Here is an 8,361-nt window from a genome sequence, read left to right as displayed (position 1 = left end):
CTAGTCTGTGCTTGGTCCTAAGTTGGTGAGATTTTTTGAAGGATGTTGAGTTAAAAGGTTGATTTTCATGACCAAGGCCCTATTGCTTTAGTATATACATGGTTGGTTAGTATTTCGTATAAGCGTTGCTGTGAGGAAGAGTCAGATTGGTAATTATGTGCCTGTGTAATCGATTACAGAGTAGTTGTAATCGCTTACCAGTGGAAAAACAGAAATTTGTACTAAAAGTTCAACGCTGCTCCCATGCTCTTGTAGAGGCGCTCCCCTAGTGTGTGCTTGGTCCTAAGTTGGTGATATTTTTTGAAGGATGTTGAGTTAAAAGGTTGAGTTTCATGACCAAGGCCCTGTTGCTTTAGTATAGACATTGTTGGTTATTATTTGATACAAGTGTTGTTGTGAGGAAGAGTCAGATTGACACTTATGTGCCTATGTAATCGATTACAGAGTGGCTGTAATCGCTTAGCAGTGGAAAAACAGAAATTTGTACTAAAAGTTCAGCGCTGCTCCCATGCTTTGGTAGAGGTGCTCCCTAGTCTGTGCTTGGCCCTAAGTTGGTGAGATTTTTTGAAGGATGTTGAGTTAAAAAGTTTATTTTCATGACCAAGAACATGTTGCTTTAGTTTAGACATGGTTGGTTATTATTTGATTCAAGTGTTGCTGTGAGGAAGAGTCGGATTGACACTTATGTGCCCATGTAATCGATTACAGAGTGGCTGTAATCGCTTACTAATGAAAAAACAGAAATTTGTACTTAATGTTCAACATTGCTCCCATGTTTTGGTAGAGGCGCTTCCTAGTGTGTGCTTGGTCCTAAGTTGGTGAGATTTTTTGAAGGATGTTGAGCTAAAAGGTTGATTTTCATGACCAAGGCCCTGTTGCTTTAGTATAGACATGGTTGGTTAGTATTTCATACAAGTGTTGCTGTAAGGAAGAGTCAGATTGGCAATTATGTGCCTGTGTAATCGATTACAGAGTGGTTGTAACCGCTTACCAGTGTAAAAACAGAAATCTGTGCTAAAAGTGCAACGCTGCTCCCATGCTTTGGTAGGGGCGCTCCCAAGTGTGTGCTTGGTCCTAAGTTGGTGAGATTTTTTGAAGGATGTTGAGTTAAAAGGTTAATTTTCATGACCAAGGCCCTGTTGCTTTAGTATAGATATGGTTGGTTATTATTTAATACAAGTGTTGATGTGAGGAGGAGTCAGATTGACACGTATGTGCCCATGTAATCGATTACAAAGTGACTGTAGTCGCTTACCAGTGGAAAATCAGAAATTTGTACTAAAAGTTCAACGCTGCTCCCATGCTTTGGTAGAGGCGCTCCCTAGTCTGTGCTTGGTCTTAAGTTGGTGAGATTTTTTGAAGGATGTTGAGTTAAAAAGTTGATTTTCATTACCAAGAACCTGTTGATTTAGTATAGACATGGTTGGTTAATATTTCATACAAGTGTTGTTGTGAAGAAGAGTTAGATTGACACTTATGTGCCCGTGTAATCGATTACAGAGTGGATGTAATCGCTTACCAGTGGAAAAACAGAAATCTGTACTAAAAGTTCAACGCTGCTCCCATGCTTTGGTAGTAACGCTCCCCAGTGTGTGCTTGGTCCTAATATGTAAAACAACCTACATGACATTTACCTAAAAAATCCTGACTAATAATAATGATTTATAATAATAACAAAAATATTCATAATAAATTAAATAAAATCATCCCTACCAAAATCAATAAAAATAAAATAAAACCTTAGTAATTTAGTTAATAATTTTTTTCTTATCTTTTGAATTTTATTATTTAAGAGTAAAAGTTAGAAAATTCCATTAAAAGCGTCAACACATAAAGAAGTTATAATTGTTTTAGGAGTCTATTATCCTTTTATTGAATTTTTAAAATATATTAATATTAGTATATTAACTTTTTAAATCTATTTTAAAAAATCAAAATTAATATTCATTTGTGTATTGTGAAATTTTAGAAATATGATTATTTCGATCCACCCATGTAAAACTTGTGAAAGTTCATTCATATAATTATATGCACAAAATTCTATATTAATCAAATGTTTACACAAATAAAAACTTACTTTGATTACGATCGATTATATGAATAATTAATCGTTGAAATAATATAATTTTGCAATGATCTCAAACACACATTTAATATGTCAAATAACTAACTTTGGAGAAACATCATAAACATAGTTCATGCAAATTACTTTATCCAATATAGAAAAGATACAGTAAAAACATAATGTTAGGGTGCCTTTCTTTTTCAGGCCACACCACCATCAGTTTCAACTTCCAATCTTCCTTATTAGTAAGAACAAGTTCTGATCAACTGCAAACTTAACACAATGAGATGCATGTCCTCTCAGCATCAACTGAAGTCCTCCACATGATGCATATACCTCCCTGGTGCAAGAAAAAGAATTTGGTTGGAGAATTGACCAATCTCAAGAACAAAAGCATAAACTGAGAAGGTAGAACTATGAAAGAAAAACAATTGCCATCATACTGTGATTGCAAAGATTATAGACTCCATTAAGCAAAATGTAAATAACATTCTAATCAAACTCCATGAAATAAGAAGACAAACATAACGCTTACATATATGCAACTAAACTATTTTTATGCTAATTCAATTTGCATGTAAAGCACGATTTGATTGAACATCCTAGATCACCAGATGATAATTTAAAAAAAATGGAGTGAAACACCAATATGGAAAAAAATGTACTAACACTTCAAACACAGGTTTTGAACATCCCTCAATGTTATACAACCTTCCATGCATGATGTATTCAAACTTGTCTTAAATTGACACCGAGCCATCCTGGAGAAAGATCAATTCAGTGTGAAACAAGTACTCACTATTTTTGCAACAAATATAAATAATTGAATTTGTTGAGAATAATCCAAATGTGAACCCATGAACCCATAAATCCAAGTGGAAATAATTCATGCATGAAAGACCCAAGAACTGATTGTCTTAAAGTTGAGTTAAAAGTGAAGTTATGTGTGTTAAGACTTATGTCATATATATAACCTCTTCCTAATAAACCTCTCTATAACATAACTCAGTGGTATCATAACTAGGTTTAGGATGATTGACTTGTATGGTTATAACAACAACAACATCATAACCATAGAAAAAAGGTATTAGTATGACCACTTAAACCACTATAACAACAACACTACCATAACCATGACAACAAGGTATAAACAGCTCACCATACACCTGAGGGGAAATATACTATATGAAAGGAATTTACTCTTGAGAGGAGATTGTTGGAAATAATCCAAGTTAAGTCAAAGTTAAAAGTGGTGTCAAATGCCTTATGTCTGTTAAGACTCATGTCACATATATAATCTCTCCTTGATAAACCCCTTATATCATAACCCATCAGAATTTAATTTAACAGATACCTTTCACATATTTATATATTACCGTTATATGGTAGTTAAAGCTTGAAACACCCTGCTAAATTTCTCTTCACTTATTCTGACACTAATCCTTAACCATCTATAATTTGTTTAATCCCACACAGGCATTACAACTACTTTTTCCAGTTTCTAAATAAGTGCATTTGCAAGCAGATAACCTTAGGGTAACATTCTGAGAGACCTTTCTCCACAGTCAACTATAGTATGACTTGTATTTTCAAAGTATGGAAGGCATTTAATTTAATTTGACTCGGTGCCTTTTCGGTTTGAATCTACCTTAACCAGTTCATGTTGTTTAGCTAGCACCATCAGAAAGAACCTTCCATTATATATGTGATCGAGTGACAATGAGCTAATTTTTAGCTAAGTCCACAATATGATCAGGCAGAAAACAAAGCGTATATAAGAATTGGATTATAGAAGAGGTTTAAATAAATTGTTGAGTGAAGAGAACTACGTTCGAATTGTCTAAAACCACAGTAAAGCACAGAACTGTAAATGAATTAGTTTACCTTAGTATTCAAAACAAGTGAAGGAGACAAAGCCATCAAGAATCTTTCTTTTTCCTTCATAGGATAAATCTCTATTTTTACATCTAGAAGCATGTACATGTCACGCTTCTCACTCGGTGTCACAATCCGAGAAACTGCAAGAACATAGCCACGATCCTATAAATGCTAAAAGAACTTTGTCTAACAAACATTATTCATAAGATCAAATAAGTTTTTCAACTAATAAAACTAGGAACTAATATAGGTCTACTATCCACATAAAGTAACAACTAAAGTATAAAATTATTGCAAATTGAACAACATGCCATTTCTAAATTCAATTAAGTGGCAAATCTCTTGAAACCAAAAACCAGCAAAATCACTACCAAAGGCAAAAACCAAAAACCCAGCCCCCAAAAAACGATAACGGAAAAGGGAAAATATTCATATCTTGTTCGAAGAATCTATGTCACTAGATGAACAAAAACAAATACTAGCAAAATGAGCAAAGGAAAAAACCAAAAACCCAACCCCAAAAAACGATAACAAAAAAGGGAAAAAGTTCATACATTGTTCAAAGAACCAATATCACTGGATGAACCTATTGCACAATAATCTATCACTGCGAGGCCTTCACCAAATGGAAAGATAGAACTTGGTGAGAGAAAACGAAAAAGAGAGAACTTGATGAGAGAAAGTGAAAACCTAAAATGGAAGAAAGAAGAAAGAGTGTGTTTCGAAAGAATGAGAGTGTTGAAAGAAGGAAGATAGTTTCGGAATATACCAATGTTCAAGTTTTTGAAATCAGTTTTTCCTTTAAAAAATAATTTCAAATGCAGCCAATTACAATGTGACTCAAATAACTTTTTCCTTAAAAGAATTTCAAGTTGTAATCTCTATCAACATCTCAATATTTTTACACTTTCTACAATTAAATAATGTCGCTCACATAAATTTCTTAAAAGGAAAATAAGTTAAGAATAATCAATTACATCGAAAGGAAGAATATGCATGCTTTCTAAATTTGAAATTCCGTCATTCTTCCTGAACCTCCCTTTTTTTCTCCTTACACCCAATAAAACTTTTAATCCTTCAAATACCCTTTAGTAAATTAGATTTAAACCATTAACCATTTCCCCTCACACTGAGTTTCCACTATTCCCAGTCGTTCCTGCACCATATTCTAACACCTTATTATTGGGAATTCATTTTTTGAAACACATTAAAATAAATTTGGAATTTTTTTTCCAGAAGATAATCACCCCACTCCTAATATTGAAATAATTTTTCTGGAAATTTTTTATGGGATGCAGTAAGAAATTTGATGGGATTCAAGCTTTTTCCTTTTATTTCCACATTTCCAATTTGTCATTGTTTCCCCATTGAGGGATGACTATGGTGTTCTAGAGGAGGTTTTGTGCAGGATTTTATTAGATTTTAGATTGCATAATTTAAAATGTATTTTCAAATAAAAAGATATATATTTTATTATACAATTTGGATTACTATAACAAAATACATTTCAAATTTTGCGTATTTCTAAATTTAAAAATATATTTTTAATTGTACCATTCGAAACATATATGCATTTTGAAAATTATATAATTTAGAATATATTTTTTAATAATGTATTCAGAATAGTGTAATCCAATATTATTATTAAAGCTACAATATTTTATTAATATTAATAATAATAATAATAATAATAATAATAATAAAAATATGAACGTTTAAGAATTCAAATAAATAAAATATCATTATTATAATAGATAATTATATTCATTGTGAATTCAATATTTTACTATAATAACTAATCGGATACATCTGACTGATTTAAGTATCAAAGTGTTTTTAATAGGTATCACCCACTCGATTTTGAAATTAGAGATACAAGATTAAGGATAAGTGTAACAGAAACATAAAATAAGAATTAAAAATAAGAATTAAAAGATTAATAGAAAAGTGTGAAAAGCAATTCTCAACCCCACATGGGAAACAAATGTAATAATATATTATTCTCCTTTTATTTGTTTTTATCATTGGTCTTTTCTTTAGTATGTTCATTTTATTCAAATAAAATATTAGAATATGTATATGATAGTGCAAAAAAGGCTTTGATTCAAGTGTTTTTTGTCTTTAACATAAAAAAAAAATATTGATGTCATATTGGAAAACGTCAATCAACATCTCTTTTTTGTTATTTTCCAATGTTAATCAACTTCTTTGGTTTTTTTTAATGTGATCCATTTTTACAATTTTACGAGACTTGAAAAGTTGAAAAACAATAAATATAACCAAATTTTGACATTTTATATTTCCAGAATTGAAGTATGAAATATAAACTATAAATAAAAGCTATTAGAAATGATTGGTGATACAGGGAATAATAATAGTGTATATTATCTATCAACTTGTAATTGGGTTTGATAGCTTTTTTTTTTTTTACCATTCCTTATAACCCTTATTTCAAGAAAAAAAAATCTCAAGAGTCCTTACTTTGAGTCTTTGTGAAATATAAAAATTATTTAGAAAGTCAATTGTCACAAATCTTTAAATGATCATAATTTTTCTTCCATTAGCAATTTTAGCATTATGATACATTGATTTGGGTAGAAAAAAAATTCCAAACCCATGATGGCTAGTGCAGCTAGGTGTTTTTTTTCTAGATTTAAAAAATAAAAGATCATTTTCTATTTTTTGCAATTTTTTTTTCATACTTTGCAAAAATATTTTATATACTTAGACTTTGAATTTTGATCTAAATTTTTATATGGGAGTTTCACATGATATTTTGATGCTTTGAACAAATTTTCAAGTTATTTGGAGTTGTTTTGAATATACTCTCAGTTTTACCTAAGTTTGGATGTATACAGTATGTGAACAACAAGCAAGTTCAACAATATCAATATTAACAATATATACCAACAGGTTCGACCAATCTATAGTTCATAAAAAACAAAAACGAAAATTAAACTAACCTTCTTGAAAGTGGGTTCACTAGAATAAAGTGTTGTCACTAGTGAGGGAGAAAGGACAATGTGTCTATGCTCCAAAGTGTATTAATAATATAAGAACTTTCATACTTATCTCTACCTTAAAACTTAGTTTCTTTCTTAAATAGTGTTTATCTAACTACTTTTAAGTTACGCTTCTTCTTGAAATTATTTTTAAAGAAAAAACCTTTCAATTTTAAATGTGTTTTGTTTTTCAATTTTTCAACGATTGTTTCGGGTTCAATATCTAATAAAAAAAAAAGAAAGAATATATATATATATATATATATATATATATATATATATATATATATTATATATAAACTAATACCTTAGCATATTGTATCCAATCAAATAATAGGGAACTCACATTTACTTCATCTTATTTCATGGTCTTTAACATGTAACGATTGTCGTTTCTCAAATAGAAAAGGCTTCCACTTTTTCCACAAGATGAGAGCTCTCGAAAGGCATAATTCTCACACATTGAAATCATATAATCAGCCAGGTCAACTTTGAACAATTTTCTGAGAGTCTTAGAAATATAAGTGCAATCAGATTAAAATCAAAATCTTTTAAAATACGAGTGATACTTTTGAAAAGATTTACTGTCTCTGATATCACATGGAGCAGAGATTCCCCTAATCTATTTTCTGTTTATAAGATAATACCATTACAAAGGAAAACAAAAAACAAAAAAATCAAAAAACAAGTCATGATGATAAAAATTAATTCTATGCTTCAAAATAGTTTTAGTTGCACCCACTTTTGACTTAACAAGATATCTAATTTGCACATTTACATTCCTCCCATGTCTCCCACACAAAATGTTAAGACATTTGACCAAAATTATTACCAGAATAATTGCTTCTAGCATTGGCATTAGGTTGTAATGTTTCCAAAGACTCAATGGAACCCCATAGCTTCTTATTCTTTATAACCTGTAGCATTTCGAGTAAATAAAATCAAAATAACTTGAGTCAAACTCAAAAGACATTAGCACGCACAAGCAGTAAATACAAAGAATATTAAAAACTAACCCAAAATCTTCAGGAAGAATGGGTAGTGTACTGCACTAAGTTAACGAACCAAAACTTTGCAAAAAATAGATGAATGATGATAGACGCCACAGATAAAGTGACTACAGAAAGAACAACCCATTTTATCTTAGTTACGAATGCCATCTTGGTTCAGTAAGTATACATCACCAATCTTGCACCAGCCAAGTTTGAACTAAATACCTGCGACATCAATTTGCAAGAAAGTGTACAAACAATTTGGTTCATCAAAAATTTACGCAACACAGTGCTTATAGAGTCATAGTTGACAGCCACAACAAAAAAAAAGAATGTTTTGAATCCCCGTAATTGTCCTAAATTCATTCCCAATCTCCTTACAAACTTTAATTAGAACCTGCTAAGGAAAAACTTCCACATAAAC

General features: G+C 30.7%; 1 pseudogene; it reads right to left on the bottom strand.

Moving 5' to 3' along the window:
• Positions 1-2,256: 2,256 nt before the first annotated feature.
• On the bottom strand, positions 2,257-7,871 carry LOC106780586 (annotated as a pseudogene).
• Between the last annotated feature and the right edge of the window lie 490 nt (positions 7,872-8,361).

This window comes from Vigna radiata, unplaced genomic scaffold (genome assembly GCF_000741045.1).
Source record: "Vigna radiata var. radiata cultivar VC1973A unplaced genomic scaffold, Vradiata_ver6 scaffold_493, whole genome shotgun sequence".
Taxonomy (NCBI): Eukaryota; Viridiplantae; Streptophyta; class Magnoliopsida; order Fabales; family Fabaceae; genus Vigna; species Vigna radiata.
The sequence above is the reverse complement of the archived record's forward strand: the minus strand, read 5'-3'. Positions and strand labels throughout refer to the sequence as shown.